This window comes from Pelodiscus sinensis, chromosome 3, assembly GCF_049634645.1.
Source record: "Pelodiscus sinensis isolate JC-2024 chromosome 3, ASM4963464v1, whole genome shotgun sequence".
In the NCBI taxonomy this organism is placed as follows: Eukaryota; Metazoa; Chordata; order Testudines; family Trionychidae; genus Pelodiscus; species Pelodiscus sinensis.
The window spans coordinates 110959785-110983448 of record NC_134713.1 but is presented as its reverse complement, the minus strand read 5'-3'; the positions used below and the strand labels follow the sequence as shown (position 1 = coordinate 110983448).

General features: G+C 38.9%; 1 protein-coding gene across 1 annotated transcript in view; it reads left to right on the top strand.

Annotated features, from left to right (window-relative positions):
- Positions 1-227: 227 nt before the first annotated feature.
- Positions 228-23664, top strand: part of NOX3 (NADPH oxidase 3) — a 412418-nt gene continuing 388981 nt past the window's right edge. The window contains exons 1-2 of the mRNA XM_075924491.1: positions 228-272; positions 359-438. The gene's annotated coding sequence lies outside the window, so the exon portion shown is untranslated. The remainder of the gene's footprint in view (positions 273-358; positions 439-23664) is intronic.

Below are 23664 nucleotides of genomic sequence, written 5' to 3'. Positions count from 1 at the left end.
ACCGCATCTCCTTTAATCTCATTATTACATATGAATGAACTTACCTACACATCCTGTACACGTTTCCATCACAACTTTGTTTGCTACCTAGGGTAGTTGGCATTTGGCATCAATCCCTCAGCTTGAGTGTGTGTTCCTTCATTATTACATAGGCTGACTTGGTAGCTTGGAAAACACTGAACATCGAAGGGTGAAATATTAACTCCTGACCAAAAAGCTTTTAGAGTTTAGTCTCCTGATGAATGATACTGATATGGGAAGGATCAATTGTGGTAGGTGCTTTAGGGGGAAAAAAATCTAATAACTACTTCCAAACATTTCCCCTTTGACTGGTGTGGATTCTTTCTTGTAATGACAGAAGGGAGCAAACAAAACGGAAAGCAAGATATTACAAATATAAAAGGCATTCTCCAAAAGATGAGCTGTTTTCTTATCATGGTAAGTACTGTAATATTTTTCTCAGATCTCCATAGCTCTTTTCTGAGGCAAACAAGTTCAACTTGAAATCAGTGTTGACTAGATGGGAAATGATTTACTCATAATGCCCTGTGTGTCTGATCTCTATTTTATTTATACAGAGAGATTTTTAACTTACATCTCTTGTTTTGATCTTCAAGAATTACTGATGACCATTTAACTAATGACTGCATACAGGTATGGTAGCAAAATATTCAGTGCTGCTTTTACCTTACACACTATTTGTTTTTTTCCTAAGATATTTTAATCATGATTAAGCAGTATGATATAATAATGTAGCCTTTTTTAAAAGGCAAGATTGGAAACAAGTGTTTGGAGAAGGATGTAAAACATTGAATTTGATTGAATTTTTGAATACCAGGATTCCATTGTCTGAATGGAAGTACAAGTTGAACCCCCTGATACAGCACCCTGGGGACCTGACTGGTACTGAACCAGAGAATTTGCCAAACCATGGGAGGTTAATGTTGTCTAGAAGCATAACCAACACTTCTACTGCTTGCTTGGCTCTTAGAAGACATTTAGGGGTAAATTAGAGCTAGTTAACACACAGAACACAAATAGCCAGGATGGGTGGCTGTAAACAAACTTTATGGGACCACAGGAAACTTGGCCACACCCATGAGATATGGACATCTAGCTAACTAAAATCATGCTGGACCACTGATGTTGCCGGTCTAGAGAGTGCCGGATTAGAGAAGTTCTACCTGCATAGAGCAATAAAAGTAGATCCTGTGCTATCACAGTGGAGGCTGAATATTTGCCCCATATGATTTTCTACTTTCTAGTAGTTTTTTAAAATTTTTGAAACTTCATATTTAATTATTAGGGATACATGGGTTATAGAATGGCTTGCCATGAAATAGTGGGTTGCTGGGCAAAGAACTAGATATATCAGTTATAATGATCAATACAGAAAATATCACAAAGGGTCACAGAGGAGTTTTTAGATGTGTTTGGGGTTTTTTTCTTTACACTATCTTTTTCAGTTCTCTGCCTCCACAGGAATTTCTTCAGCTCCTTCTTGGTATAAATAATCTACTTCAGGGCTGGCAAAGTGCCAGCAAAGGGAAGTCCTGAGCATAATAAATCCGGTATCTGTTTGTGCTATGCAGATCTATTGTAACAAACATACAGAATAAACATAATCAATAATATAGTTAGGATAATTAAGGGGGTCAGTCCAAAAACGTGTAAGCCGCTCCCCCCTTGCTCTGATTCTTTTAAGAGAGATTTTAAAATGGAAGAACACCTCCCAGTAGGCCAGGAGGGTGCTGCCAGATTTCTTTTTCTTCTATCCTTTCACAGACATGTAAAATGATAAGGCCTAGAGTAAAAAAGTTCGTTAACTCCTCCCACATCTTATCCTTTGTGTATTCTTCTCTGGCATATTCTATGCTGTCCATATGACTTTTATCAAACGTGAGCATGGGAATGGCTGAGATGTAAAGAATCTTTGAGATTATCTGCCAAATTCATCCCCTGAAGACATTTAATACCAGAGAGTCAAAGCTTCAAGTGAGACAGATCCACTTTGTTTTGAGGAGTAGAGTGAGGTTGCTTGTTTGTAATTTACTGGGGAGGTTGAGCCCCTCACTGGCTGTCTAGACATGGGGCTTTTCTGTTCATTTACTCTATTGTACTGAAATCAGTGACAGAATCTGTGCTAATGCGGAGTGTGAGAAATATGGGCAGCGTTTGAAGAGAGCTTATTGAAGGATGCATTGCAGGCCACAGAAAGAGAGTAGTATGCAGTGGACCCATGAGGAAGGCGTAGCAATATATACTAAATGTTAATTTATTCAGCCCATCAAACAGGTCAGATTCATTAAGGTCCCTCCAAATCTACTAAGTGAACTTGGGTCTAACAGTGCAAGTTATGTGCCCTGTGTTTGCAGTTTTGATGCAAAATCTGGCATCTTAGAGTCCAGTTTGATTATGAGATTTTGTTTTCCTAATGTAAATTCAAAGTTCAAAGTATAATTTGAGGCAGGAGCATATATGAAACTACATGGATCAAACTAAAGAAGATAGTTGCACAAACCCTCTAAAGTCAGCTTTGGATGATATCATGATGAACAGTAGGACAATAGTTTTAATCAGGGATGCTCCAGATCAAGACATTTTCCATGAGTATGGTCGATAGAAAAGTTATGCAAACTGATTTGCACACGACACAATAATTAAATGAGGAAGCGGGAGTGAGAGAAATCATATCTGATATTTGAATATTGTTGGGCCCAGTTCAGAAAAGACCACATTTGCTGATAAAAATTAAGCCAGGAACACTTCATTTATTTTAATTCCTAGAAATCAATTTTGTGATTTCTCACAGTCATATTAGATAATATCACAGAAACTCTCAGCTTTCATACCTAATGGAGAAGTGCTTGATGTTACTGGGAATTATGCCAAAGACTCATTGCCAGATGCCAACATGGCAATTATTGAAACAATAAGTAAAGACTTGCATCAATATTTTTTTCCACAGTCATAAATGTGAGTCCTTGTGGAATGTAGGTCTCTGTGTGTCTGAACGCTACAGAGGACCAAGAAAGCCAACCTTAAGTTGTCAATGGAACTGTCAATGAATATTACAGTAGACATGCTTGTACATTATCCAGGTAATGAGATGAGAAGAACATAAATGTGGTGAGGGTGATAGGAAAACCTTTGTATGATGCCATACTTCAGGACTGAGAATAATATCCTCAACCAAAACAAGGGTTCAGCAGGGAAACTAATATTTTCAGTCACTAAGGCCTGTTCTACACTAAAAAGAAAGTCACAGAAAGGTAGCTGTAGTCTGATCATGGTAAAACAAAAAAGCAATCATGTAGCACTTTAAAGACCTGTAGCACTATAAAGACTAACAAAATAGTTTATCAGGTGATGAGCTCTTTTGTTTTACTTAAAACAAAGGTCAGCCCAACTATATTCCCCGGGGATGTGAAAAATCCAAACCTGTTGGCAAAGATAAGCTAACCTTTTGTTTCACCCTGGGATACACAGCAAAGTCAGTAGAAGAATTCTTGAGATACAAACCTCCTGTTGAACCTGCTAGCTTGAGTTTAAAGCACCACTTAACACAAACAAGAGACATCTGTGTGGAGATGGGACTCAGTTTAGGGCATCACTTGAGTTATACCTTGCGCTAACACTGAAGTAAAGACAAGATCAATGAAATAGTTATACAATGGTAGGCAACCTGTGGCCCGGGTGCTGCATGTCACCCATTAGGGTTGTATGTGTGGTCCGTAAAACATTTCGTTTTGCATTGTCCACATGCAGGGTTGCCAGATTCCATTGGTTTCCATTCATGTATTTTTTTTTCTACTGGTTTTTCTAAAGTGACATGCAAATGCAGCCAGGGCTGGTGAGGTGAGGTGCCTGCTGAGTGGACACACAACATTGACTGTCAGAGCCGTGCACTCCTTCATCTAATTAAAGTGATCCCATCATTAAATTGCCTACAAATTCTAGGTACTCAAGTGTGGTTTGCAAAACTACCCTATCCTGGGAGACCAAGGTTACAACAATCTTGTTGCCCACTGAGATGAAAGAGGGACATTTATGTGACCCAGTTCTTAGCATAGGTTGCCCATCGCTGCGCTAATGGGTTTCTAAGGAAGAGGTAATGTGTCAAAGTATTTATTCAACCCAGAGTACTTCTTCATGGTGCAAGAGGAGGAAGCTGAAAATTCTTAGATAGGACTAGAACTAATCAGGAAAGATTGTAGATTAGGGAAAATCTGTTTACTGAGAGGATCCACACCCATTACTACACTGAAGCACTACAGTGGTGTATGTAGTGCTGCAACAGTACTGCTGTAGTGGCTTAAGTGTAGACATAGACTAAGTGACCCACCCTGGGTCACTCTGAAAGTTTGTGGCAATGCTGGGAAGTGAATCCAGATCTTCAGTGCCTCAGTCATCATGACCTTCATTCATCTCACTCAATGCCTGCTCCTTTGTGCTCAAGCTTTCTTTTCTATTCCTTAAAATACAGGAACCTAGCTCAGGTTTGCCTTCAAGTCTATGTTATTATGGTCCATGTAGGGAAAAATTGTATGGCATTTAGACCAAAAGTAATTAATGCTGATTACATGTTGAGAAAAAAAATCCTTGCTAATATGTATTTTCAATAAAGTTGAAAGAAAAATGATGCTGTCTAAATTGTTTGAGACAGTCAGATCTATTTTATCACATCTCTGTAGCAGCAGGATATAACAAAGCTTAAGATTTAAGGCAATTTTGACACCTTCAAGCAAAACTGTTAGCACTACATAGACTTTTAAATCTAAAGAGGATTCAGCCTGTTCATTTATTGCCTTCTGCATCTTCAAAGAGACAAAGGTTTCTTTTTTAATCTTTTTACTTTGCTGTGAAACCATAGGAAGTTATTGACTTGATAGGCACTTTTAGTATACAGTCAGCAAAAAAAAAAAAAAAAAGGACATTAGTGCAGTCTGAGGCTGGAAGTTCAAATTCTTATCTCTTTATATCACTCTCCTCTCTACTCCAAGACAATTTAAAAGCACAGAACAAATGGTGAGTTGTTATAGTATGGTTTGACCCGCTTGTTGAGCCATATCTATCTGCAGGCTTTCAGGGAAGACTTCATTACCTGACAGCTCTTCAGGGCATCATTGGAAGATGTTTTTCGCAACATGATATATATTTGTAATAAGAGAGCGTTCAGATTCTGGATCTGAATTATGACTGAGTTTTTTCTCTGTTTGTAGCACCTGTGTATTATGCTGGTGGCTGGGTGTCTCCCAGGGAGGGCGTATTTGATCTGTGGGAAGTCACAGATGTCATCATTGTAGCTCCTAGGTGTGATAGCTGTTTTCCTGTCAGGATAAATGAGGGAGCAGTTAAATGCCTTTTGTTTGGTGATAGATGAAATAGTAGAAACTACTGCCCAAATTACAGATCAACATGGAAAGGAGTTGAGACATATGATTTGAGGCAACTTCCCTAAGATCTAAATGCAAACATGGGGGCTGGATATTGTTGAGTGGAGCTGAGTGAATCTGTGAGTCAGTGGCAAGCAGTGAGTCAAGAAGACATCAAGAGAAGAACTAGGAGTGTGACTGTGAGAGAATTCTCAAAAATCTCTTCTTTGGCTGAGTGTTAAATTCAAAGAGTCTTAGAACTATGAACAAAGGTGGTTTGATTCAGAGACACAGGACTTTGTTCATTCTTTGAAAATATATAGGATTCTGTCAAATAAATGCCTGAGTCATATAATCCATTTCTCCTTCTAACACAAACAACCACAAGACCCTGAATATTGGTTAACCAGGTGGATTAAAAAAGAGGTCACATAAATTAAATTTATTTAATGAAGTGGAGAGTTTCAAACTAATAGCTCACATATGAACTTTGTGGGGAATTCAGAAAATAAACCTTGATTTAGATCCAAAGTTGGCAGCTGACTCTTATCTCTGTAATGAGTAGAATCAATTGTAGTGGGTCCTAATTTTACTGGGTTAGGTTGTATTCTCTCTAGGTCCTCCAGGGTTCCACATAAAAAGCCTTATAAAACCTCCCTTGGTGTTATCTCACATACATGAAATCTCAGAACTAATATTCTTGTAGAAGATTTTGACTAAAGTCTAAATAGCCAAGCTCAAAGAGAAGCTAACATATTAGCTCTCTTTGGAAGTATTTAGTCAGAAAAAATATGGCCAGGATATTCCAAAATAACTTAGTGGGCAATTTAAAGAAGCCCTGATTTCCAGAAAGTTCTAGGTACCTGCACTGGAACATGTGTCCAATTGTGAACTTAACAATTGAGATGCCATAAGCATTAGTCTCATTTGGAAAATATTGGACTACAGCTTTCAAGAAAAGTGCTTAATGTTAAAAGCAATGTCCTGAATAGTGGAGAGCTACAGAAGTGGTGTTATATAGAAGTGGTGTAATACAGATTTTGTTTAACATTTTTGCTCTTCCTCTACAAAAGAGGGGGAAAACATGTTAATTAACTTTGCAAAGAGTACTAAAATATTGTGCATGCAAGTTTGAAATAATACAAAGAAGGGAACTAAAGATGTTTTAAATATGATCAATAAAAAATAACTGTAGAGCCAATCATAACAAATAACAAACAAGTTAATGCTGCAAAAAAACCCAAATTATAAACCCCAAATTTTAGTGGGAAAGAGACATCTGGAAAGCAGCAATACTTAGATACAATGGCAATACTGTCATTTTTTATGGGCTGAAAATATATGCTGACCTCTACAGGTCTGAAGAGTGTCCCAGCATTGGATAACTCAGAATCAAAAAGAGAAAAAAAGAAGAGGAAATGCGACAAAAATCCCTGATGGAAGGAGTTAATTTTAATAGTTTTTTTTTAATTTTACTCTTGTAACTTTTCATTTATTAAGATTGTGAGCCTCATAGAAGTATATTTAGAGGAAGGATTGGAATGAGAGCAGAGTGAAGCTCTGGTGTATGAAAGAGGCTCACATCAGGGACTAGCAAATTTAAGAGTAACAAAAAAGTATATTAAATGTTGCTATGATGCTTCCATAGTTATCTAGTCGCCCAAATTTTGGAACCACACTATGCAGTCATCCTCTTGATCAAGTCCTGGGATATCTGGGTTCCAGTTTGCAGTATAATCCAGTCAAAATTTCTCCTTCCCCTGAGGCAATAAGACCCAGAAGTTTAATACTATATGCTCGTGTTTGGTTTTCTAGTTGTTCAATTTCATACATCAAACCTTTATTAGCCTTTGCCTTCCCATTAAGTGAGAACCCAAGCTGTGTGCTCCTGCCCTCTTTTCTTTTCCTCTCCTCAGAATTCTCAGTGCTCTTCTCAATTGCATCCATAAGGCTTTCCTCCTGCATTATTCACTCACTAGGAGAGTTGGTCAAATTTTACATCTATTGCCTGTACACCAGTTTGCACCTTTAGTTATTTAGATAAAGACTTGGGAAGGATTCATTTAGTTTAGATGACAGATTTAGCATTCAGATCTCTGACATATTAGACATATCATGACATTGCTCTTAATGTCTGTGTTGAGAGTCTTTTTCCAACTAAATCTAATTGACCTGCCCATGGGAAAGTAAAGTCATGAATGCAAATCAACATAGATTTATGGAAAATAGATCAGACCAACCTAACTTAATGTATTTTTGATGAGATTACAACTTTGGTTAATAGAAATAATAGTGTTGGCATATTATATCTAGATTTTTGTAAGGTGTTTGACTCGATTCCACATGACACTTTGGTTAAAATTAGAACAGTGTAAAATGTACCTGGCACACATTAAATGGATTCAAAATTGGCTTATGGACAGGTTTCAAAATGTAATTGTAAATTGGGAACCATTATTGAGTGATTTCGGAGAGGCAGCCATGTTAGTCTGTTTCAGCAAAATAAGCAAGGAATCTGGTGGCACCTTATAGACTAACAAATTTATTAGGGCATAAACTTTCATGGGATACAACTCACTTCCTCAGATGCTTGACTTGAAAGAAAAGCAGAGATACAAAAATGGGAGTGTAATATTTGTTGTCATTCTTAGGCAAAACAACTTCAAAAATAGACTGCAATGCAAAATTGCTGAGCTGGAATTCACATGTAAATTTGACACCATCAGAATGGGTCTGAATAGAGACACAGAATGGCTCTCATTACAATAAGTAATTTCCCTTTCAGGTACTCTCACCTTCTCATCACTGTTGGAGATCAGCCACGTCTACCCTGATTTGATTAGCATTAACGTTACACTCCCATCTCTGGATCCCTGCCTTTCTTTCATGTGAAGCATCTGAGGAACTGAGTTGTATCTCACAAAAGCTTATGACCTAATACATTTTTTACTCTTCAAAGTACCACTGGACTCCTTGTTATTATTGAGTGGGTATGTTTGCAATGGGGGTCCCACATGAGCAGGTACGGCCTGTGGATGTAGGCAACCTCGGCAGTTGCCTAGGGTGCCATGTTTAGCGCAGCACCCAATGATGACATCACACCATTGAGGGCTATGGAGGGGGGGCGCCGATTGCGCATTCCACCTACGGTGCCAGTTGCCGGCATTTCTCCTCGAGCCACTCCTGCACATGGGACTGATTCATGATTCTATTCTATTTAATATTTTTTCATTAATGACCTGGAAGAAAACATACAAACATCACTCATGAAGTTTTCAGATAACAAAAAAATGGTGATCGTGATAAATAATGAAAGGATCTGGATTGCTTGGCAAACTGGATAAAACCAAACAATATGTATTTTAATATGACTAAATATAAATGCATACATCTAGAGAAAAAACTATAGGTCAGACTTAGAAGATGGGGGACTCTGTCCTAGGAAGCAGTGATTCTGAAAAAGATTTGAGAGGACAATCGCTGAACATGAGCTCCCAGTGTGGCCAAAAGAGCTAATGTGTTCACGATATTCATAGAGGAATCTCGATTAACACTAAATAGGTTATTTTACTTTTTATTTGGCACTCATGCAGCCATGTTGGAATACTGTGTTCAATTCTGTTGTCCACAATTCAAGAAGGATGCTGTTAAATTGGAGAGAGTTCAGACAGAAGCCACAAGGATATGAATTAAAAACTATGCATCACAAAGCTTAACAAGGGATGACTTGACTACAGTACAGTCTATATGTATCTACAGATATTTGAGAATGTGCTCTTCAGTCTATCTGAGAAAAGTCTAACACAATCCAGTGCCTGGAAGTTGAAGGTAAACAAACTGAGAAGTGAAATAAGGCAACTTTTTTATGGTGAGGGTAATTAACCATTGGAATAATTTACCAAGCATCTCCAGCTCTGACAATTTTTAAATCAGGATTGGATTTTTTTGGAATATTTTCTCTAGGAATAGTTTTGGGGAAGTTCTATGCCCTGTGTTATATAAGAACTCAAACTACATGATCACATTGATTCCTTCTTGGCTTGGAATCTATGAATCTGTTCTCAAAATTCTGTGCATGTTTATAGAATAGGTAATTTTTCCTGCTGTTCCTTATTTATATTGCATCAAGTAAAACATTTCAGACCAATTTAACAGGCAAATTCTTGGTTTTATGTCCTACCTTCGCAATACAATTTTCTGAGTAAATTAAATGGATGTGAAAGTCAGGGTCTAATAACACTGAGACAGACAAGTGTTATGCAAGTTTCCCACAGGGCCAATCTCATTTTGCCAAATTATATGGTGGTTTATGATGTGGACTAAATGAAACCACTGAAATTACTTACACTTATGACCTAAAAGAGGGATTGAGCTCAGGGCATGAGAGGTAAAAGATTAGTTAAGCCACTGGCCTCTCTGGAAACAGTAAAGTTGTTTTGTTACATATTATTATTCAGGTTCAACAAATCTACATACATGTAAAATCAAAAGACACAAAACAGAGGATGAAATATACAGAATGTTAAGATGTGTAGCAGAGATGCCTTCAGGAGATTAATATATAAAACTAATGAGAAAATTTAAAATAACTTGTGCCACTCCCTAGTGCTGATTTATGGGGTCCTGCTTCCTTTTATGTCATGCAAAGAATAAAAGGCCTGATTCACAGTCCAATGAAGTCAATGGATTGACTCACAAGATGAATGCCATTTGAAAAATCCCATTCTGAAAGAGTGAGAGCAAAGATACATCTCCCATTTTTAAGCCAAACAAAATGTGAAAGAATGGAGCTGGAAGTCAAGACCTGGAAAAACAAAAATAAAACTAAGGCTAGGTCTACACTGCAATGGTAAGTCAGAAAAAGAAACGTAACTTTTTAAAGAAAAGCGTAACTTTTTCCACATTACTGTCAGAAGAGGTTTTTCTGATATTTAGTGCATCTACACGCCGCCAAATTTTGGAAAAAAATGCTCTTTCAACACATCCCTTATTCTTTGTAAAATGAGTTTTACAGGGATGGCAAAAGAGCACATCTGCTTTTTTTCAATTTTTTTTCTGAAAAAGCAGATGCATTCCTTGGATACTGGAGGTATCCCAGAAAAGCCGTGCAGTCTAGACGTAGCCTACGTAGAAAAAAAACCCCAACAAGTCCCACAACAAAAAAACCCACCTCCTGAAAGAATTCTTAATTATCAAAGAAAATATCACAAAGGTTGGCAAAGCTTCTAGCTCAAATAGGGACTGGGTCTTCATTTTACATATTATGTAGTTTAATATACCCTAATGTATAACTATGAAAATCTTATCTGTGGGTTATATAATAGCCATGTTATGCTGTAAAAATTAGATTATTTGTTCCATTGTCTTAAGACTTTATAAAGTTATTTAATTTTTTTTAAATTAAATTCATTTCTATAGTTCCTTTTGAGACTTGAATGTGAGGAGGTTGACCCTGTGCAATCCTTGCTGAAAAACCTTACAGACTGAACTCTGGCTCTCCAGCTACTTTTCTGTGGGAGCTGGGGTTTTCATCATAGAATACAATAACTGGAAGTGACCTTGTGAGGTCATTAAGGCCAGTACCCTGCACTCACAGAAGGAACAAGCACCCTTTAGATCATCCCTTATAGATATTTGTCGAACCTGCTCTTAAAAAGCTCTAATGATGGAGATTCCACAACCTCCCTAGGCAACTTATTCCATGTATTTAACTGACCTGACAGTTAGGACATTTTTCCTAACATCCAATCTAAACCTCCCTTGCTGCAATTTAAGCCCATTGCTTCTCATCCTATCCTCAGAGGGTCAGGAGAATTAATTTTTCTCCCTATCCTTTGTAACTCATTTGAGGTACTTGAAAGCTGTTATCATTCATAGCTGGATGGAAGTTGTTGGATTTATATGACCCAGATACTTTTCTGTTAACAGCCTCTCCGAATCCAAAGTCCAGTTCTAGGAAACAGAACTGAACTCCAATGGGGTCAGTGTTTTAGGAAACAGGAATTATGCACTCCACTGCCAAATTCCAACTGCCGTGAAGCACAGAAATTCCCAGTAATGGATTTCATAAACCTGTCTGACATGCAATTCCTGTAATCTTCTTCACGGCAGCATTTTGTGTTCACGGAAAGATCGAGAGTCATGGGAGCAAGGGACTTGGACTCAGGGATATTCATCTCATACCTATGTGCTCTGACCACCAGTCAGCAAGGTCATTTTCAGTCTCTGGCTTGACCTTACAAATCTTGGGATTTATACACACACAGTGGATTACTTCCCTAGGACAGATAGAGAAACCCTCATCAGACTGAGAGCTGAGATGCTAGTGTGACCCACATACCTAGGCTATGTCTACATTCGCGGCTTGTTGCGCAAGTAATATGCAAATGAGGCTAAGCGTGGAATATCGCCGAGCCTCATTTGCATACTTAATAAGCCACCATTTTTTTCAAAGAGGCTCTTGCGCAAGAAGGAGCGTCTACACTGCCCCTTCTTGCGCAAGAAAAACGCTCTTGCGTAACACCGTTCTTCCTGAAAAGTAATAGGTGTAACGGCGTTGCACAAGAGGGCTTTTCTTGTGCAAGAAGGGGCAGTGTAGATGCTCCTTTTTGCACAAGAGCCTCTTCTGAAAAAAATGGTGGCTCATTAGGTATGCAAATGAGGCTCGACGATATTCCACGCTTAGCATCATTTGCATTTTACTTGCGCAAGAAGCCACAAGTGTAGACATAGCCCTAGTGTGGTTCACTGTCCCATGTAGTGGCACTTAGACCACTTACAGTGATAGATAAGAACAAAGGAGCTCTACAGCCCAGGCTGGGAACCAGCTGGCTTTTAGCTCCAGCATCAGAGGCTCCTACACTAAGCTACAGAGGTCCCAGGTTCAAATCTGCCCAGTGGCGGTTACAAGGGCGACTTCTGGAGCTTAGTGTAGGAGCCTCTACAGTTTGAGCTATAAAGCCAGATGGCTCTCAGCCTAGGCTGCAGAGCTCCCTTGTTCTTATGGGTTACATACTTCCCCAAGCTTCAGAGACCCAGCTGAGATCCCAAACAAGCTCCCACAACCCACTGCACTGTATCAGAGGCTGCAGTGTGTGTGTAGGGGAGAAGGGCAACCCCCCACTTCTCTGCTGCTTCTGGTACATGTAACTACAAGGGTTAACTAATAAGCCTAGGCTCATCGGTTAACTGTTTACACATATACACTATCACATCCCTATTTAGTACTCATACAAACACTGCAAGAAGAATGGTTATCAAAGAGTGTAAAATTGTTTAAAAATATATCATTACCATCTGGTCCAACTGCTTTATAGACCAGTAATTGTTGCATTGCTTTATTTATTTCATCTTGGGACACACTTGCTGCTAGGATTTTTGGATAATTGTGTGTCTAACAAGAGCAAAGTTAGTTTGGCTAGAAATTTTATGGTATTTGGATATGGAGTTTTCTCCAGGGTATGAAGTTTCTGATGTTCCATAAATTTTCATTTTCTGTGTCAGTATATTGTTGTGCCTAGAGTTCTGCATTTGGAAGCTCCAATATGCATTCTATGTTGCCGGAGTTGTGTGTAAAATTATTAACTTCTTCCTTGGTTTGTTTTCTCGTGGAAAGAACCTTTACTTTTGTAGACTATTTGCTACCTCATTCAAGAGAAGTGTTTTTATTCTTTTATACTCTAGGCAAATATCATTTATGTATCAAAGCACCAGTGTGGTAAATAGGAGACACCGGAGTCATCTTTCTTTGGGTCTGACTCTTATTGTCATTGAGACAATCTAATCCAGTGGATGGGATGCTGCATAGGGAGCTGGATTCCATTTGCAGCTCTACAACTGACCTCCTGTATGACCTTCGGCACATCTCTGCACCTGTTTTCCAACCCACAATTTATCTGTCTTGTCCATTTAGATTGTGAATTGTGAATTGTTTAGTGTGGAGGCTGCTCTCTTTCTAAGTGTTTGTACTGTGTGTAGCATTGTGGGGTCCTGATGTTAGCTGGAGCAGTTGAACACTTTAATAAAACAGTTAATCTTACTATATATTTCAGATATATGCATCTGTCTGTCTGTCCATCCATCTGTTCAATAAATCCTCCTAAATAGTAGGAGCTAGGACCACCAAATTTGGTAGGCAGCTTCCTCTGATCATACCTTAAAGCAAGGCCAGGGTTTGGTTGTGCCAAGACAATGGGATGTATGTGGAATTCAGCTGTTTCTCAGAAAATGGAAAGAGAGGGATCTGTTTGGAGGCACAGTGAGAAAGCAGAATGACCACAGGAGGGCAGCAAGAGGACCGGAACAAAACTCACCATATTGGGCCATGAGGGGACAGGGGTGGAGAAAGGGTTATCTATCCACTATATATTTGAGAGAGTTTGTCTGTTTGTGTGTCTGTTTGTCTGTGTGTCTGTCTGTGTCCTTCAGTCAGGGGATATGCACCCCGGCCCTGGCTGTGCCTGGTGCAGCTGCAGCGGCCATGAACAGGCGCTTTTCATTTGACCCCAAGCTGCTGCAGTGAGAGAGGGCTTGGCTTGTCCCCTCTCACGGGGGCGGCCTGCATACTAAACCCCAACCCCACCCCAGAACAATGATTTACATAAAGAAAAACAAAACTTATTTGAGTTAACGACTTAAGCAACTCTGGTAAATCTTCTAGTTAAAATACTTTTATGTTTTAAAACTATTTTCAGTTGAACTTACTATTAAGGGGTTTCTTTCTGAATGCATACTGTGTATGAGGTAATAATTACTTGTAGCAGCAGTTGGTATAATCCCACAATGGGCAGGGATTTGTATTGGTTTCACTGAACTCATAAAATCATTTTGTGTCAATTTTATCCGGGTTTTAAAGGAAGCACCAGCTAGAAAGTAAATGGGAACTCTCCAATTTGAAGTTGAGATTTTGATGCAAGATCTGCTGCAACCAGAGAGGAACGTAATCTGAAATTATAATTGATCCAATATAACAGACACAATATATCTACCTACATTTGTCAAAAATGGGTCTAGCCTAGAATAGGGCTTGAACTGGACATCGGGGGGCATAGGCCTCATGCTAGCCTTCTGGACGAGCAAGGCTTTCACCTTACAAGAATAAAAAGAAGAATCTTTACCACTGGACATAAGTACCTCTTAATTTCAGTAACCTATGGTTGGTAGTAAGACAACAGTGATCAAATATCTTACCTAATTAAAATCACAGTGGTAACCTAAGATTGGCAGAACATATTGGAATTTGTCCAGGATGCTGGTAGCTGTTGCCTAGAGTAAATAGGGTCATTACAGAATAAAAGAGTGCACTGAAAATATCCAGGCACATTTTTTTTTAAATAGAATGAAAATGGCATTTGGAAAATTGGGACTGACTGCTATGCAGAGAAATATGAGTGTAGCTATATGGTATAAGAAATCCACCACTAAAATGTCCCCATATGTGGTACATAGTGGGGCCGACAGCCACCATGGACACCAGGACAAGGTGTGTGCAGGAGGTGGGTCTGTGCCCCCTGGAAAGGATAGGGCCTCTGGTGGAAAGGGTGGGCCCAAAGGCAGTCAGCCCTTAGCACTGCCCAGCCCATGGGGTGACCCCCTCCCAACCCTCAGAGCTGAGTGGAGAGGCATTTTCATACCTGGAGGCAACTCAAAGAGACCTGGTGGGTCCGTCTGCCACCATTACTGCAGTAGTGGTGGCAATAGCCAGGACCTATGGGTCTTTGAATCTCTGGGCCTCGGGACAATTGCCCCCTTTGCCTCCCCCCATTGACAGGTTTTGCAGTACAAGGCAGCATGATGTGCTGTATCTTTCTGTTTAAGAGAAGAATGAAATGTTTAGTATTGGTGTTCCCCTTTGTGAGCCCAGAGCTCTATTGTTTGATTTGTTTTCAAAAACAAAGGAAAGCCATAAAATAAAAAATATCTCTTCCTGCACAGTGACCCCTATGTAGTGACTACAGAGTATTCTTTCCCAGGTGTCTGGCAGGAGAGTCTCACCCACATGTTCAGGGTCTAACTGATTGCTGTATTTGGGGTCAGAAAGGAATTTTCCCCCAGGTCAGATTGGCAGAGTTCCTAGTGTTTTCTCACTTTCATCCGCAGCATGGGGCATAGGTCACTTGCCGTTTTGAACTAGAGTAAATGGATTCTCTGTATCTCGAAGACTTTAAATCAAGAGTTGAGGATTTCAGTAACTTAGCCAGAAGTTATGGGTCTATTACAGGAGTGAGTGGATGAGGGTCTGTGGCCTACAATGTGCAGGTGGTCAGACTAGATGCTCGCAATGGTTGCTTCTAGCCTTAAAGCTCATGAGAATATCTCTATGGGCATGTCTAAACTACATCCCTCTTTTGAAAGAGGGATGTAAATTAGACAGATCGAAATTGCAAATGAAGCTGGGATTTGAATTTCCCGCACTTCATTTGCATAATGGTGGCCATGCATTCTTTTGAAAACGGGGATTACGAAAGTGAAACCACTGTCTAGATGCGGTTCTTTTGGGGAAAAAAACCCCTTTTCAAAAGATCCTGTACTCTTGATGGTTTTTTTCCCAAAAGAACTGCGTCTAGACAGCGGTTTCACTTTGAAATCTCCGTTTTCAAAAGAACGCGCGGCCGATATTATGCAAATGAAGTGCTGGAAATTCAAATCCCGGCTTCATTTCAATTTTGATCTGTCTAATTTACATCCCTCTTTCAAAAGAGGGATGTAGTGTAGACATAGCCTTTGTATGTATAACTCTGTGCTTTCCATTATAGGTTTATATAATAAACCCTTTTGGTTGGAAAAACAAGTGGATTTGTATAAATATATCTTAATTCCACTTCTAATCTGCCTGTAGGATGGTATGCTTGGATGAAAATAAAAATTAGGGGCCTTATCCTGCCCCTTTAAAGTCAATTGGATTTTCCCATTAGCTTCTATAGGAGCAGGCCACTGAAGTCACTTATTGAAGTGCTCTTTATTCCTAAAGGTATTCCCACTGAACTCCAATGGGATTCTTTGCAGGACAAGACCCCAAGAAAACAAAATAGTTTTGGTTAGTCCAAATAAAAGAGTGGGAATAAAAATCAGAGCAGCCCCCCACAGTTTGTTACTGGGAATCTGCGGAAAATGGGGAATAGAAATAGAATTAAACTAATTTTCAAGCAGCATTAGAGGCTGACATCTGTATCTGAGATATGTGACAGAACTTGTGTTATAGTCTTCAGCTGAGAGAGAGAAACAAAAAATGTACGTCTGTGGAGACGTTGAATCTGCTGCTTGGCCTGATATGCCTGAGGAGTCACTTGATTTCTATGAAGTGAGGTTTCCATTACCAATTGGATAAGTATCAGCTAGCAGAGGTCACTTCTCCAATCTAGACGTGTCTAGGAAGGAAAATACCCTATTCTGTATTATTGTCAATGTCAGATTCAATTATGTGAGAGAGAGACAGAGAGAGATGAGGTGGGAGGGGGCACCTTACTTTTAGATAAGACCCTCAGTCCATTACTGTATATTCTCAAATTCCAAGCACTTTCCTTAGTAGTGAAACTATTTTCCATTCTTTCCCATGCAACCTTACATCCCCTCTTTGATATTGTCTTGAGACCATTGAAGTATAGCTGCTGTTCACTCACTTAAATATCACAAAAGCCCCCATAAATAGAAAACAAATCTGTATGCTACTGTAAGAGATGCACAAGAGCACTTTGGAAGGAATGTCTGATGGACTCAGACTGATTCAAGTTGGTATTACTATATCCCTATCCTTTAGATTAATGGGATTAGTCATATTTCCAAATGTTTACTACTTTGGATGGGGGGGGGGGGGGAGGGAGGAAGGGAAGTGGCACTGCTACCAATTCCATTAGTACCCTGTGCATGGTACAAAGGAATAGAAAGAGCCTCTCAGTTTTTTCTTTTTCTTTATTTTCTTTTCAAGGATTCACTCTAAAAATTGCACAGTTCTTTTGAGGGGAACCTTTGTTTACAGTTTCTTTTTGTTTTGTTTGGCGAACATGCCCTTTACTGTGATTAAGGAATAATTGGATTCATTTTGAATTGTAGTAAATGGCACAGTATTCTTTTCATGAAGTTTCTGGATCCGCAATTACATTTCTGCAGCACTGTCTAGCAGTCACGAAAGATTAGCAGTGTTTTCTTCTTCTGTCATGCAGTTTTCTAATCTGTCTGGAACACAAATAGATCAAGAAATGTAGCTTTGTAGATTGTATCAAATGCCACTGTATATTGCTTTGTAACTATTGGGTCATTCTTGGACATATAAGACCGACACATAAATCTATAAGAACAATTTCCAGAAAATATGTACTGGGCACTGCCCTCCCTTACTTCCTTTTAAGTAAAAATTTCATAATTAGAACAAGATGAACAATAGTACTCTCTCGCAGACGAATAAAGATGCGCTCGGCTCCCTTTCTGCTGCCTTTGAAAGATGAATAAATGGGTTTTTCTTCAGCTTTGCTAAATCTTCTCTTCCTCTTCACACCTTGCTCCATTTTTGAACATTTCAATAGGGATGAGTGAACTGCTTAGATAAGAGCCACCTCTAGAAAGAACTTCAAAGAAAAAGACAGGGACAGACAGGCATAGAGAATTCCTTCGGAATACAAAATACAGGTATATTTAGTACAAGGTGTTGGCAATGACCTTTGTTTTGTTATAATTTTAGTTCCTGTGACAGCAGAAATTGTACAATTTTTTTGGTCCAATAAAGCTGGCAGTTTCGGAAACATTTGTTGAGCTACAAGGACAGGAGAATGGCTGGAAGAGAATGACCCTGAATGGTAAATGGGGTAATCTTGTATCCATCAGAGTGGGACTATTTTCCTTTAACCCCACATCTGCAATGTGCAGACAGGCACCAAATCACAAAATCCTTACCCCACAGTTTTTATCGTATTGTATGGAGAGTTCAGTGAAATGATTATCTTTGTTGTTAATGGGAGATGTTTGGCTGAAACCTTATGCAAGTTAACCTCTTTAAAAAAGAATGTCTTTAGGAGCACGTAGAGACCTCATCTCTTGATGAAATGTAAGACAGGGATTGAGTATTTGTATTAATTAAAGAACTCGTGGAACTTTTCAAAAGAGTTAAGGGTGTAAATTCTGCTGTTCTGGCCAAATTTCAATTTGGTTAATTAGATCCTTGCTTATATAAAATGTGTCCTGTTGTTTTACTTTAAGGTAGGCTTTATGCCTAACTGTAACTGTTTTGTAATGTTTAGAACATTGCTGGTTAACTAACAGAAAAATATTTGTCTGATACATGTTTTCTATGAAAATAGTGGTTATCCATTAAATATTGTCTTCTGTGAATAATATTCTAACAGCTTATAGTTGGTTGAATGCCATGAAAGAATGTAATCTAATAAATTAGTTGATAAAAAAGCAAAGTTAGTTGAAATAATGTATGAGTTGAATAATATTTGCCCAGGCATTATTTAGAGCAGGGGTGGGGAATCCTCACTGACGTGGCCCCATCAGAGCCTAGAAAGGGCCCAGGCTAGTAGGTTGTGTGTGCTCCAGCCCCATGGGGAGCCAGGCATGGGGATAGAGTGCCAGCGTGGTCTCCCCAATGCTTGTGAGGGGAACCCTGAGCTGGGGGGCCTGGAGTTCCCCACCCTTGGTTCAGAGATTGCCACTTTCCATCTCAGTAAGAGTTATGTATCAACAAAATGATCCTGATAAAAATAGTTGAGAGTTTGTCATGTGCTCTAGTATCTTTATTTGAGAGGCGATATCTAAATTACCATTGTTATTGTAAGCCAACTCTATTTTCATTGGGAGTAAAAAACAATGTCATTTTAATGCTTGAATAAATGGGATTGTAGATGAATGTAGTGCCAGTCAATTAATCATGTTTGATTTTCAGAGATGATGTCAAAAGACAAGGTCCTTGAGACCTTTTTGTAAGAACAGGAATATGCCTTGGTGGAGTGTATGATTGTCCAAAAGCTTATAAAACTCCATTGTTTTTTTCAGTTGAAAGATGCTACAAACATACATTGCTGTTATATGTAAACTAGTAGGGTTGTTCAACAATGAAAAAGTCTTTCAGTCAGTTTTCTTCCTCGAGAGTGTATTTTTGAGGCATTTAGAACTGACACAGTACTCAGGTGAGGCCTAACAAGTGCCAAGTAGAGGGGCAGTGTTACCTCTGATGACTTGCATGCTATACCTCAGTTAATGCAACCTAAAATCCTTTTTTTTTTTTCAACAGCATCACATTGCTGACTCATGTCAAGGGTATGATCCACCACAACATCTCATTTCTTCTCAACAGTGCTCTTACCAAGCCAGTTTCCCTCCCGATTTGGCATTTGGCCATTTGGTTTTTCTTCCTGAATGTAGCACCTTACATTTGTTTTTGTTGAATTGTTCTCCAATTTATTAAGTTCTCTCTGATTTTAGCTCTATACTGCAAAGTATTGGCACCCCCCTGAGCTTTGTGTCATCTTCCAATTTGATCAGAATACTCTCTTCCTACATCCAGGTTGTTGTTAAAGATGTTAAACAACATCGGATGCAGAACAGATTCCTGTGGAACCTCACTCTAGTCCTGTCTATAATCTGACATAATTCAGTTAGTTGTTACTCCTTGTCTGTTTGTTTAATCAATTATTTATCCACCTAATGGTAGTTCTACTGAGCCTGCATTTCTCCAGTTAACTTATGAAAATTGTGTCAGAAACCTTGCTGAAGTCCAGGTACACAATGGTCCATCACGTTTCTCCTGTCCACCAAACCAGTTACCATCAGGTTTGGCATAATATGTTCTTAATACATTCATGCTGGCTCCTATTGATTATCCCTTTGCTCTCTAGCTAGTCACAAAAGGAATATTTTATACATTCCCCTAGTAATTTCCTGGAAATTGGGGTCATGCTGCATAGGCAATTGGTGTCTGTCGGGACAAGGGAAAGGGGCATAGGGAGAGCCACCCAGAGGAACCAGGAGGGGCATGAAGGGTGAACCCCAGTTAGCAATGAAAAAGTTGGTGGAGGCACAAAAAGTTCAAGTTCCCTACCACATTCATGTTCACAACTAGTCCCTGTAGGTCAAAACCAGATAAAAAATGGATGATCCCTTAGTTGTTTCCTCAATTTTCTGAACCACAAAGTACATGCTAAGAATTTGCCGGATGTATTATGTTTTTCTGCAATTACCTTCCAGCAGGTATCAGGAAGTTAAAATCCTCCATTAATACTAGCACATGTGTGGAAGCTAATGTTATTACTTGTATGCAGAAAGGAAGTACTGTATATGGGCCATTTCCTGATTTGGTGGTCTATAATAGATTCCCACCATAATATCACTACTGTTCTTTTCCCTTTTATCCTCACTGAGAGACTCTCAATAGGTCAGTTGCTCGCTTTCCCTTATACCTTGGGGTATGTCTACACTACCCCCCTAGTTCGAACTAGGGGGGTAGTGTAGACATACCCTTGGAGTAAGTGTATGCTTTCTTGACAATACAGTACAATACCTCTTCTTTTCCCCTCATACTTACGTTTTGGCACAAGCTATATCTCCCAACACTGGTTCTCCAATCATGGGAGCTGTCCCACTAAGTCTCTGTGATGCCAATTAAATCATAATTTTCTTCATATATCGTGACTTCATAACTACAGTATTTGTGTTAAGTTTTTCCTGTTACAGACTAACTCGGCTACCCTCTGAAGCTTATCTACTCACTGTCCCTCTTTTTTTGTCTTCTTCCCCTCCTTTTTTCTCTCTTTCTCCCCCCCTCCCTCCTTCCCTTATTTATTCTTGGATCTGGACTTCTAACACTCCTGTAATCTGAAGAAGTGGGTTGTGCCCACAAAAACTCATGATACCATTTACATGTTTTGTTAGTCTTTAAGGTGCTAGTAAGCAATTGTTTTTAACGTTTTTCCTGTTACAGACCTACTCGGCTACCCCTCTGAAGCGTCACCCTGTTTGCTCCCCATGTTCTTTCCATTTGTATACAGGCATTGCAGATATTTTGCAGACTGCCCTGTTGCTTTGCTTTTCGCCTTTTTAAATGTATGTGTGATTTCTAGACCCTTCTCCGGAAATTAGCTCTTTCCCTTTGTCTTGCTTGAGCCTATATATCCATTGGCTGGATTTTTGTCACCAACCCACATAGGACCTAGTTTAAAGCTCTCTTTATCAGGTTAGCCAGACAATGCCCATAGATGCTTTCCCCAGTATTTGATAGATGGACCCTATCCCAGCATAATAATCCTCTTTCTTGGAACATCAGCTTGTTACTGAAGAAGCCAAAGCCCTCTTGCTAACACCGACTGCACAGTGATGCATTTACTTCCATGATTCACTGGTTCCTGCCTGGGCCTTTTCCTTCAACAGGGAGCATGGATGAGAATACCACTTGTGCCCCAAACTCTTTTATCCTTCTTCCCAGAACCACATAGTTTGCAGCAATCTGTTCAAGGTCATTCTATTTGTGCCTAAAGCTAGTTTCCCCCCATTAACTTGAACAGAGTTTTACTGCCTTAACATTACTCTCATGGCAACATCAATGTAGTTTTATGGAAACAAGTGTTAGTGCAAGTAAACATGCAAATTGTCAGTGCAATCTGATCCACTATTAAAAAAAGCAAAAAAAAAAAAAAAAGTGTGTGTGTGTGCTATTTGAAAATAATTTTAAGACATTAAAAATTATTATTATTAATAATTTTAAAATGTTAATTTTTCAAAAGCAAAGAAATTCTGAATTAGAGTATTTGACCAAATTGTTAAATGAATTTACTTTGGCAATAGGCATGTGTGTTTTGTGCTCACTTTCTGCAAACATCTGCATGATGGAGTTTTACTAACATGTGCTCAAACAAAGCTAATTTTAAGCTTTCATGCTTTGGTAATCACAAACAAATTAATTTAAAATTTTTAAGAGAATTCTCATAAGAAATCTGAGTATGTCCAGTCATGTAATATAATACTTGATGTGATTTGTCACAACTAGACAACACAGCTAAAATTTTGCATAAGAAGACAGACATTTGCAACAACAAAAAAGCAATCCAATAATTTTGCAATTATAAATTAGTATGATCTGCAACCTCTAGTTCAACTTCAGCTGGGCTGTTTTTTTATATAAAGTCAAGTATGTCCTTAAATACTTTGTGGGATCACAGCCAAAGTGCTCAGCAGCTTATGGGAATAAATCTTTGAAAAAATTAGAACAATTACAAATATTAAAGAAAACATGAAAACTTTATTTTTATAGCACCCATTGATCTCAAATGCCTGCCAAGTAGTTGAGAGAAGAGAAGCCTCTGTTAAATATTTCAATGCCCTTGAACTTTCAGTAACAGTCTACAAAAACTCTCGCTTCAGTTCTCAATCAGGTCCTCCTTAGAAGACATGCAGGCACATTGGGGAAGAACTTTTCTAAGGTAAGAACAAGGAGGAAAGAAAAAAGGAACAATCACAGCAACAGACTTTTAGGCCTTCTCTATATATCATAAACTAGTGCTAGAGGAGACTGACAAGAACTAAAGAGGGACCCAACAAAGTATGGAAACAGGTGGCATAGTGCTGATTTAAATATAAGGTAACACAGTTAGATTAATAAATTCAAAGGTTAGAATATTTGTATCCATGGCTGGATTCAGTATAATCTCTCAGGAAAGAAAGAGAGTAGAGTATTATTCTTGTAGACAGCTCACTAAAACATATGCTCAGTATGAAGTGGTAGACCTAAATGCAAATAAAATTCTCATGTATAAAAAAGGGACAAGAAATAATATTAAATATATATATATATATATACCTATATTATATGTCAGCAGTACCCCCTTAGCTAGAATTCTATGTTCATTTCTAGTCAACCCATTTTGAAAAGCCATAACAGAAATCAAAGGGATCAAAGGGATCTAAATTGTAAACAGCAACCCCCCTACTTTTCAACCTGCATTTATACATGCATCATAAATAAAGGAGGAAAAAAGCAACACAAATGCAATTCTTTGCAAGATATTTTTTAAGGGACACATAGTTGAGGCTGCATCTCACCATCTCTCTTTGTGAATCAGCTGTACAGCAATAAAAGGTGACTCAACCAAACAATGAACCGACTGACCGACCAAATCCTGAGGCCACCAGGACTGTGATTAATCAGTTCAGAGGTTGGTGAGCCCCATTGTCTGTCTCTAAACCAGTGTTTCTCAAAGTAGTTCATGAAACCTGTTAATTGGCTGCTCCTCTGTGTTTATTTACTGGTGCCACGGTCACAGTGCCTCTCAGTTCTCACTGGCTCCAGTTTGTTGTTTGCAGCCAA